The sequence below is a fragment of the Opisthocomus hoazin genome, chromosome 5 (genome assembly GCF_030867145.1).
Source record: "Opisthocomus hoazin isolate bOpiHoa1 chromosome 5, bOpiHoa1.hap1, whole genome shotgun sequence".
NCBI lineage: Eukaryota > Metazoa > Chordata > Aves > Opisthocomiformes > Opisthocomidae > Opisthocomus > Opisthocomus hoazin.
The window spans coordinates 79,240,685-79,252,338 of NC_134418.1; the positions used below are offsets into that span (position 1 = coordinate 79,240,685).

Consider the following 11,654-nt stretch of genomic DNA (forward strand, 5'->3'; position numbering starts at 1 on the left):
AATTAATTTTTCTTCTATTATTAAATCAAAATCTCAACCTTAAAAACAAAGATCAGCTGTCTCCCTTTGCCAAATAGGCCAACTTAATAACCAGAGTGCAATAACTCAGATAGTCTTTGCACTACCTTTACAGTGCACTTTGGTTTGCATTTTCAGTGTAGTCATAAAACCAGGAACTCCTTTTTAAGATACAAACCAGGAGTGTCAAGTGTCATATGATTCTAGCAGCTTTGGCTGTTAAAAAAATAATTGCTTCCAGTAAAGCAAGATTGGTCATAAGTTAGCAAGTTGCTGAGTTGAAACAAACCTTGATCAAGTAAAGATTACAACTATTTTACAGTGTAAAAATGATGTTGTTTTCCCCATTCCACTATTTTTGTGGACTCTACTCTTTTTCCTTTAAAAATGTTACATGCTAATTAAAGGGCACTTGAAAAATACCAGCTAGTGTGTTCACGGGCTAAAAGCTAGTGGTACCAAGACGATACTGCTATGTGAAGCATCAGTCCTGCAGCAGACTCAGTTTTGCATGGAAACTAGCCCTATCTGCAGGCCTGGAGCACCATGAGAGCTAGGAGGCAAAGAGGCAGCTGGGCTTCAAGAAAACATAGACCGATCTATCTGCACCACATTTGTAGCGGAGAATGAATTGCCTCCATGCTCTGCTGTAGCCTTCTCTTGCAAGCTCAGTCCCACAAATCAGTTTGATCTCCCACATTCTTAGGCTACTAAATGCTAAATGGTACAATTCTTAAATGGCAAGCTTAAGCTCTTCTAAACAACTGTCACTTACTTTCATAGCACCTACCGTTCAAAAAATTAAATAGCTTCTGGAACTAGTGTCCTACATTTAAATACAGTGTTTCTGTACATTATCCATAGGACCCAGACTCAAAGTACACCATACACATAGCAGCCAAATTTCAACACCACTGAAATGCAAAGCCTTGAGCAGAGGTCTGTGTTAGTATCCTACACATCAAAATGAAAAGTGTCAGAAAAAAACAGCAGCTACTTCAATGAACGATCAAAAAATACAAGTTTGAGACTAAAGAAAAAAACTAAGAGGTGCTCACATCCTCCGGGGACTGCCATTTTCTCCAATCCTGTGCAAGGCTACATTGTAGAAAGCAAAGTTGACAAAGATTTTAATCTCCATTAAAAGAGCTTAAGAGTACAACATCCATTTATTTAGTCTAACCTGCCAGAGTTTTATGAATTCATAATAAAGAGGGCTTTCAGAGTCTACCAGCCAATCTGGAAGGCTGCTAGGGAATTACGATAGCATTGAATATATTTGAGTTTATATTGCCTATAGCACGCTGGTTTGAATAACACTATTGTGCAAGCTTCTAGTTGTCCATGCTATCCCACCACTTATTAGTCACAGCTCAGTACTGTAAGGCACAAGGCAAGCAGCTGTCTAGGGCAGAAAAAGCACCAGTATCTTCACTGCCTACTTCAAATTTGACAGAGCCTTGGAAGAACTTGCAAGCTGTTGTTGTCTCTGAGAGGAAAAGGAAAGAAAAGTCTGGAACACAAAGATATACAGAAGTAAAACTGTCCTGCCTCAGAAGCATGTTTACCTCCCAATTCACCTGGCAGAAGCACCAGACCTGACACTCGCTCTCCTCCCAGCTTTGCTTCTGCTACATCAGTTTTCCCTTATCACTAAGAAGCTTTGGGGTCACTCTAGATAAAAATGCCCTGGAGTTAATAAGGAACGTAACTGCAAAGTGGGTTACTACAGGAACAGCAGATGGACTACTTGTAGCACTTCATCCCAGTTAAGAACACCTTGGCAGTAAGTCAGCTGCGGCCTGTGGCCAGTTGTGTTGAAATAACATTTATACTACAAGACACTTGGCATTTCTTTTGCCCAGAACTGTATTTCCTAGCTTAAGAGCAGAAATATCGTTCCATCTCTTCTCTCCCCAACAATGTCTTACATGGGAAGTTCCTGGGAGACAGGTGATGTTCAAAAGAAGGGCTTAATCAAAAGCAGTTTATCAGAAAGCATTATTTGTAATATTTAGTTACATTATTAAACAGAAGTGGACTACCTGAGGCTACCAGAACTGCAAAGTCTGCTGTTGTCTCTATTTTCACCTGTCAGCAGATACTACGGCAGATTCCAAGACTTGACAGTAACTTCTTATACTATCACATCTAATTTGGAATTATTTTACCATTGTAGTTTTAATCCTTGCTGTCTCCAGTCCTCACTGTAGATTGTACCAAGACAATTGTAACTCCAAGGCTGTACCCCCAAGCAGTGCAAAGCAGGCAGCTAACTTTGTTACAGCGTTATGACAGAATCGGTATTCCCAGTGAAGAGCTAGAGAATCTTCAGTTAAGTCACATGCACACAGAAATACTACAAATACCTACTCTAAGTGCTACTACAGAGGCTTTTCACTTATCAGCTGGTTTTTGAAAGGTCACTTTCACATTTCTTGCAGTACATGAGGTTGTAACTATAGTTTAGTTTGGCTTCTAGTTGGTATTTGATTGGCTTGATATTTTTACACATACATTCCACTTCAAAATCTGCACTGAAACAGTTCACTGTTCCCTCAAAAAATGAAAATATTAAAGATGCAAGACTTTCTCCAGAAACTGAAGTTCTGTACCTCTGCCAAAGTTGATACTGTTGCCGTGAAAAGCAAACTCCCCTCTAGCCGTGTGCCAATAAGACTGTGCAAATAACTCCAGCTCATTTCTCCACTCCACTAGGATTTAACTGCTTCATAATAAATGGGCTACACACTAAGTCTTGTGCCTTGCCCCAGCAGCGCTAGGCAGAAGAGTTACCCTAAGATCAACCTGGATGGCTAACTTCTACCTTAATTTATGAGCCAAACATAGCACGTTTTTACTAACTTGCCGCCGTAGAAGAGTTAGTGTGCTGCTAGTTTTCCCTCACTTTTGTTTTAAGCACCACAAATGCATAAAACATTCTCTCAACTACTCCATAGCCACAGGCGCTATGAGCAGTTTACTAGCAATAGTCGGCTAGGTTTTAAGACACGTTTGTCACAGGACTTCAAGACTAGTTCATAGTAGCAAAACTAAACTCTGTCTACAGATCCTTTGTCCAGAGTCAAGTCAACTGTAGTTCTTACTACAACTTTGGCTATTTCTTGACAGATTACAGTGATTTTATCTGTACTAATTTCTTATTAGTGTGAAGCCTAGTCTTGTTCTGTGCAACACTTTTTTCTTCAGTATTTGGATTACTGTATTTTGGTTTAGTTAACATCCCTTTAGTGGTATTTTATTTGACTCTGTTGTCTTTAATCCAATATTTTGACAGCAATAAAAGGCTTAGAAAAAGTCTAGCAGAGATACAGAAGCAGTTCTTGTCCTCATTAGTAAGCATACAAGCCACACTTGTTTTAAAACACAAAAAGACACATCTTGACTATGTTCTCAACCCAGCTCAAAGCTTCTACCACTAATTCAATTCAACACTGAAATGAAAATTCACAGAAATAATTTCTCCATGGTTGACTTCAATAAAGCTTTTGAAAGTTAAGTAGGTGACAAATTACCAGAGCAAGCAAATTAAAAACTTTATATGGTACACATTTAACTTTTTATTTGTAAGGCTTTTCTCCTTCTAAGGAAAATAAGACTCTATTCAAGCTCACCGGCAACATGGTTAGGAAGGTGTGGTAAAAAAAAACAAGATAAAAACCACATAGCTGCTTAACTTGAAAAATCAGGAAATAGAAGGAAACTGGGCAGAAACAAGCTTGCCCCATTCACTTCACAGAAATCACTTTTAGCAACAGCAAAAGTTACATTTTTAATCACACCTACCATTCAGTCCAGAGTTTTTATAGTTTGAGAGCAAGCTTTCATAGCTATTAGTGCTCTGGAACGCGTGCCCTATTGGGCAGATATTACAGTGAACACCTGAGCTCATTTCCATAGGGAACAAATATTGCCAAGTTAAATGCTCTGCTTTGTGGTAGACTAGAACAGGGCCTCTATTTTAACACTGCAGCAACACCCACTAAGTTCTCACTGACAAATTAAGTTTCTCTAGGGGTTGAGATGTTGGTCTTTTCCTCAAAGATACCAAAACTTCACTTCCCTCATTTTGCAGAAAGGATACACTTAGATTATAGAAATTGGTGTGGCTCTATCTCAAACAATAGCTGTATGCTATCTTTCTCCATCTTCAAGTTTCTCATAATCCTAGCCCCTCATATCACTACTAGAATCAAACTTTTAAGCAAGGTATGAAAGGTTAGAAAACTAATGCTTTCTAACAGAAGCCAGTGCTCTAGCCTTGGCACATGATTGCTAAAGAAATAGTCGAGAAGTTGACAAGAGGAAACAAGCTATAAAATAAAGCAATGTTGGGACTTCTCTATGAAGTAAAATAAATCATTCTCCAAAACAAGCCTTCACTGTCTATCCTGATTGCTTCCTTGTAGCTATTACCACACCTAGTAAAGCAACAGCTTAGTAACAGTCATCAAGGAGCTACCCATCTCCCTCTGAAGTTCTTGGGCCTATAGTAAAAGTTTTTAAGGGGGAGGTGTGAAACATTAAGAATTAATCACCAGAACCCCAAAAAGAGCTGAAAATAACCAGTTGCACTGCTTCTTGTGTTTGTGTAACTACAATTATTTTGGAACTGCACACACAGGCAGAAACAACAAAAAGCCCTACACAACTATTTTGCTTTCAAGCAGTTCCTCAATGTCTTCAACAATCCGGGCACTAAGGCTGGGAACAAAACATGAAAAATCCATGAAAAATAGCTGTCCAGTTAAGCCAACAGTTTGGGGCTTTAATTATGATTTTAAATTAAGTCAGAGCCACAATCATAGGGCTGTAAGATTAAGGTAGCTCTAAGAAGCATAGCTCCAACAACCATAACCTTTTTTACCACAGATAGTCCACCTATTTACATGCAAAAAATAAAAAGGGAGGGGAAAATTTTTTTACCACAAATGGTACACATATTTATATGCAAAAAATAAAAAAGGGGGGGGGGGGAGCCAACCCAAACTCTTTTCAAGTAAAACCACCATAGACTCTGATACCTTTTACTGCCAAACTATACGGAACATAAAACGCCCTACACCACTAAACTCACATCATACACCAGCAAAAGCTCCCCGAGACTGGGGCAGCCGTGAGGAAGCCCCTCAGGACACAGCTGTGAGAAAATGTGACAGAAAAAAGGGCGGGGGGGGGGTCAGGAGAAGCCTCGGCCACAACGGCGGCGTGTGCAGCATAGAATCATAGAATCATCAAGGTTGGAAAAGACCTCTAAGGTCATCAAGTCCAACCGTCAACCCAACACCACCATGCCTGCTAAACCATGTCCCAAAGTGCCACATCTGCACTTTTTTAAATACCTCCAGGGATGGTAACTCCACCACTTCCCTGGCCAGCCTGTTCCAAAGCCTGACTACTCTTTCAGTAAAGAATTTTTCCTAATATCCAATCTAAACCTCCCCCGGTGCAACTCCCATTTCTTCTCGTTCTATTGCTTTATTACTTAGGAAACAAGATCGACACCCACCTCAGTACAACCTCCTTTCAGGTAATTGTAGAGAGCAATAAGGTCCCCCTTCAGCCTCCTCTTCTCCAGACTAAGCAGCCCCAGTTCCTTCAGTCGGTCCTAGCAACACCTGTTCTCCAGACTCCTCACCAGCCTTGTGGCCCTTCTCTGGACACACTCCAGCCCCTCAATGTCTCTCTTGTTGTGAGGGGCCCAAAGCTGAACACTGTTCTTGAGGTGTGGCCTCACCAGTGCCAAGTACAGGGGCACGATCCCCTGCCTGCTGCTGCTGGCCACACCATTCCTGATCCAAGCCAGGATGCCGCTGGCCTTCTTGGCCACCTGGGCACACTGCTGGCTCATGTTCAGCCGGCTGTTGACAAACACCCCCAGGTCCTTTTCCGCTGGGCAGCTTTCCAGCCACTCCCCCCAAGCCTGTAGTGTTGCGTGGGTTTGTTGTGACCCAAGTGCAGGACTCGGCACTTGGCCTTGTTGAACCTCATACAGCTGGCTCTGATGCATATAGCCAGGGTCTTGCCTCACTAAATGAAGTACCTTCAGAAGGTCTTGTAATAATGCAAAAAGGCAGCTTCTTGCGGAGGGGAGCTATGCCCAGGCTTGGCGGGTGCCTTAGAGCTCTGCATCTGTTTGCTGGGGACATGGCAGAGTTGTAGCTGGGTGAGCTTATAGTCGTGATGGGAGGGTGCAGGGCTGCTTTTGAGGCCTTCAGCTGGGCTTATGGAACGCACCAGGTGGGGGGGTGGCATGAGGGGACATCTGCTTACAGAGGGTCGGATGCATGTGGACATCTCCTGTATGCTGTGAAGGTGGTGGGGAAGCGGGAGGGTGCGGCAGGAGTGGTGTTCACAAAGAGCATGCCTGACATTGGGGAGGGGTCTCGGCAGCTAGGGTCTTTGCAATCAGGGCTCTGTGGTGGGGGGAGCCTTTCCCAGCAGTGGTAATTGACCTTGAGAGTGGTGGCTGTGTTCTTGAGCTAGGGCCCTCTCGTTGGGAGGCACTGTGTGGGCAGGAGTTATGGCAGAAGGAAACCCTAAAGGTGGAGGGCGATACAAGAGGCAGGAGTGTGCAGTGGTGACAGCAGCTTGTAGAGTGTTAGGGTTGTAGAAGGAAAGGTGGGGGAAACCTCTGTGAGCAGTGGTGCACACCTGTGAACAGCTTCTGTGGGCTGTGGGAGGTGCAAGGTTATGCAATGGCATTCTAAATAAAGCGCTTCAAGGCTGGTGGGGCATATGGTCTGGGGAAAAGGAACCTGCAGGGAAGCAGTGGCTTGCTGGGCGGAAGCAGATGCCTCATATGCAGTTTGTTTGCTGTGTAAGGCTACAAGGATGGTGAGGGGACTGGAACATCTCTTCTATGAGGAGAGGCTGAGGGAGCTGGGCTTGTTAAGCCTGGAGAAGAGAAGGCTGCGAGGAGACCTGATATATACTTACAAATATCTGAAGGGTGGGTGTCAGGAGGATGGGGCCAAACTCTTTTCAGTGGCGCCCAGCGACAGGACAAGGGGCAATGGGCACAAAATGCAGCACAGGAAGTTCCATCTGAACATGAGGAAGAACTTCTTCCCTCTGACGGTGATGGAGCCCTGGCACAGGCTGCCCAGGGAGGTTGTGGAGTCTCCTTCTCTGGAGATATTCAAGACCCGCCTGGACAAGGTCCTCTACAGCCTACTGTAGGTGACCCTGCTTCGGCAGGAGGTTTGGACTAGATGACCCACAGAGGTCCCTTCCAACCCCTACCATTCTGTGATTCTGTGATTCTGTGATTCTGAGGTGGCAGCAGTGTCTAAATCATTTTTGTCCAGAAGGGTTTATGGCCCTTTTGAAAGGAACCCTTCTGGGCAGGGAGGGACAGTGCGTGTGTCCAGCTTCTGTGTGCTGTGAAGATGACATGAAAAGGAGGAGTGTGGGGTGGCAATGAGCCTTGTCATTGAGGGGAGCTTAACATCTAGGGAAAAGTGATGTGTGGTGGAGGTGGGTGAGAATCCTTCTTAAGGGTTGGCAGATGCTTGTGTGGGCGTCACAGGTGGAAAGAGTGTATGGAGGTATTCATAAGGTGAGGGACTAATTTTCGGGCAGGCTTGCACTCTTGTGAGAAGTGAACTGCTAGTGAGGAGTGCAGCCCTGCCCAAGAGTGACACATGCTTGTGAGCAGTTTCCAGTTGCTGTGGGACAGGTAGGAGTGTGGCTGCAGTAGTGTTCGGAGGCTGAGTGTCTTCTGTCTGAGCAGACTTGTGGGTTAGTGGAGAAAGTATCCACTGGAGGACGACAGGGAGAGCTTTGTGCAGGAAAAGGTAGGAAATGCTCAAGGGATGGGGAAAACCTTGCCCAGGAGTGGCAGACGCCTGCACGGCTAGCATGTGCTGTGAGGGTGACGGGGTCAGCAGGAGAACGCAATCGCATTTGCAGGCTGAATGCCCTATATCTGGGTGGCTTATGTCATCAGAAGGGACCTGTTGCAGGTGTTGGAGCCTTAGCTGGGGAGGGGGCAGAAGCCCGTGTGCTGCGACCATTTGTGGAAGTGGCAGGAGTATGGCTGCAATGATGTTTGTGAACTAAATAGTGGTTTTGTGGGCTTGTATTGTGAAAGTGTCCACTGCAGAAAAGATTAGCCTCCCCAAGGAGGGGGCAGATGCCTGCGTGAGGTTTACATGGTCTGTGAGGGCAGCAGAGTTGGCAGGGATGTGTGGTGATGGTGTTTACTAGCAAAGTGCCTTGTACGAGAGACATTTGGGTGAGCTTGCAGTCTCTGGAAAAGGGAGGTGTGGTGGGGGGAGAGAGAGGGAGATGCCTTTGAAGGTGGCAAGGTGAAGTGTGCTGCGGTCGTGCAGCTTCATGGGCTGAGGTGTTCAGGCAGCCTTGTGAGAAGGGAGTTGCTGGGGGGAGGGCAGCTTTCTGTAAGACTGGCACATGCCTGTGTGCAGCTTCCATATGGTATGAGGGTGGTGGGGGTGGCAGGAGAGTGCAGTGATGATATTCGTGAGCCGAGTGCCTCGTGTTTGAGCAGGCTTGCCTTCCAAGAGAGGACTTGTTGTGTGTGTGGGTCCTTACCCATGAGCTAAATGCCTCATATTTTCGCAGGCTTACTGTCTTGTGAAAAGTGGTCCTTTTGTGGGGGTAACCACCCCTAGGTGAGGCAGGAGCCTGTATGTAGTTTCCATGTTCTGGGAGGAACCTTGTCTAGGGGTGGCAGGGGGTTCTGAGGTGAGATATGGGGAGCAAGACCTTGCTGTGTTGATGGCATCATGAGCAAAGTGAACCCTGTTTTGGCAGACCTAGAATCATAGAATCATTTAGGTTGGAAAGGACCTTTCAGATCGAGCCCAGCTGTTAACCTAACACTGCCAAGTCCACCGTTAAACCATGTCCCTAACCACCACATCGACAAGTCTTTAAAATATCTCCAGAGATAGTGACTCCACCACTTCCCTGGGCAGCCTGCCCCAATGCTTGACAACCCATTTGGTGAAGAAATTATTACTAACATCCAATCTAAACCTCCCCTGGCACAGCTCAAGGCCATTTCCTCTTGTCCTATCGCTTTACTACGTGGGAGAAGAGACCAACACCCACCTCACTACAACCTCCTTTCAGGTAGTTGTAGAGAGCAATAAGGTCTCCCCTCAGCCTCTTTTCCTCCAGACTAAACAACCCCATTTCCCTCAGACACTCCTCATAAGACTTGTTCTCTAGACCCTTCACCAGCTTTGTTTAATCTTGTTTGGATGTGCTCCAGCACCTTGATGTCCTGCCTGTAGTGAGGGGCCCAAAGCTGAACACAGTATTCAAGGTGCGGCCTCACCAGTGCCGAGTACAGGGGCACAATCCCCTCCCTGCTCCTGCTGGTCACACCATTCCTGATCCAAGCCAGGATGCTGCTGGCCTTCTTGGCCACCTGGGCACACTGCTGGCTCATGTTCAGCCGGCTGTCGACCAGCATCCTTAGGTCCTTTTCCGCTGGGCAGCTTTCCAGCCACTCTTCCCCAAGCCTGTAGCGTTACATGGGTTTGTTGTGACCCAAGTGCAGGACCCAGCACTTGGCCTTGTGAAACCTCATAGAGTTGGCCTCGTCCCATTGATCCAACCTGTCCAGATCCCTCTGTGGAGCCTTCCTATCCTCAAGCAGATCTACACTTCCACTCAGCATGATGTTGTCTGCAGACTTAGTGAGAGTGCACTCAATCCCCTCATCCGGATTGTTGATAAAGATATCGAAGAGAACTGGCCCCAATACTGAGGCCTGGGAAACACCACTCGTGACTGGCCACCAACTGGATTTAACTCCATTCACAACTCTTAGTGCCTGGCTATCCAGACAGTTTTTTTATGTAGCAAAGTGCATGCCCATGCAAGCCGTGAGCAGACAGTTTCTCCAGGAGAATGCTGTGGGCAACAGTGTCAAAAGCTTTACTAACATCAAGGTAGACAACATCCACAGCCTTTTCCTCATCCACCTTGCCATAGAAGGAGATCAGGTTAGCCAAGCAGGGCCTGGCTTTCATAAACCCGTGCTGACTGGGTCTGATCACCTGGTTGTTCTGTATGTGCCACATGAGGGCACTCCAGATGATCTGCTCTGTAATGTTCCATTTCTCTGAGGTCAGATGGACTGGGCTATAGTTCCCCGGATCCTATTTCTGGCCCTTCTTGTAGATGGGCATCACATTTGCTAGCATCTGGTCAGCTGGGACTGTAGCTATGCAAAAAGGCAGATTCTGTGGGGTGTAAGGGGAAAGCCTTGTCCTGGAGTGACCTCTGTCTTTGGGCAGCTTCCATTTGCTGTGGGGGCCTTGCAGGCAGCAGAAGTGCATAAATGCAGTGATTTATGTTTGGGGACATCATCTTGAAAAAAGGCCATTCCAGCAAGTGGGGATGGGTGTTGGATGGACCCTTGCCTGTGAGTGGCAGACGCCTGCAGTGGTGGCATAAGCTGCAGGAGGGATAACTTGAACTTCTGTTCTTGACCTCCTTGCAAAGGGGTAGTTAACTTCCCACCTGCCCTTCCCACATTTTAGGTTTATATACAGGGAAAAGTAAAGTAAGCAACAACCACAGCAACAGTTAACATCCCGTGTTATCCTGCCCTCTGTGGGCTTTTTCAGTGCTGCCTCTCTTAGCTGCCTCTGAGACTGAGGCCGCTTTCTTTGGAGCCTTCCACCCACTTGAGCCCCACTGCAAAAGAATTGCACAGCGAACTACTGTAGCCCACCTCAGGCTTTAGCTTCTACTCTTACTGTTTTCTTCTCTCTGCTGTAGAATACCTGTTTTAGGACTATTACACTTTGATTTGTCATTTCTCTTTCACACCCTTCTCTCACTGCCTAGCAGAGGCACAAGCTCCACATTGCCCAACCATCTCGCATCCCCCTCTCAGCACCTACCTGTTTCCAGCCTTTTCAAATCAACAGGATTTCTGCTCACTGTTGCCTTTATGCCACATCCAGATAGAACCAGGAGGATGAGCCTGAGCAGTTGGATTCTCTGAAGCTGCAAGCCCTTGTGGTGCCTGGAAGGCTCTTACTGGTGTACTATGGCTGGCTGTAATTCCCAGTTTAGGAATCCCTGACTTTGTTCTGTCTAATGATGGTGGCCTTTTTAGAATTTGGACTGAGGTTAGTCCGGGTTATAATTTAACTTGATTGGTATGAAACTACTTTCGTTCCAAATATTGCCCACTGTGCCAAGCACGCTGTTATACTTGGGATAGTCACAGTCAGGGCAAAGGTGACTTATTAATGTCCAAATTTTTCTTTGCTTTAGAGGAAAGAGGTGGTGGGCAAAAGCTGAAATGAAGAGAAAGGGAAAAAAATGTGACAAGTAACCGTGGTACTTTAACACCTAAATCCTCTTTACTTGAGCTGTAGGTTATAGGTTCATCCTTCTAAAAACACACTAAAAATAATAGCACTGGAGGAATTGTTACAAAATATGTTTGTGTGGAAGCTGCATTTCATAATTCTATGGATTTATTGGTTTTGAAAGATACTGTGTATGCTGTTGTAACAGTTACCTTAAAAGATAATATTGTTTTACATAAAGTTATTTTTCATGGCTGTTTAGAATTCTTGGATGTAATTACAAAAGTATGCTGCAGCAACAGATAAGGATGT

The 11,654-nt window shown here is 45.6% G+C and overlaps 1 protein-coding gene across 3 annotated transcripts in view; it reads right to left on the reverse strand.

Moving 5' to 3' along the window:
• Positions 1-11,124, reverse strand: part of SORBS2 (sorbin and SH3 domain containing 2) — a 246,472-nt gene extending 235,348 nt beyond the window's left edge. For all 3 annotated transcript variants that reach the window (XM_009940196.2, XM_075421865.1, XM_075421864.1), the window contains exon 1: positions 10,926-11,124. The gene's annotated coding sequence lies outside the window, so the exon portion shown is untranslated. The remainder of the gene's footprint in view (positions 1-10,925) is intronic.
• Positions 11,125-11,654: the final 530 nt, after the last annotated feature.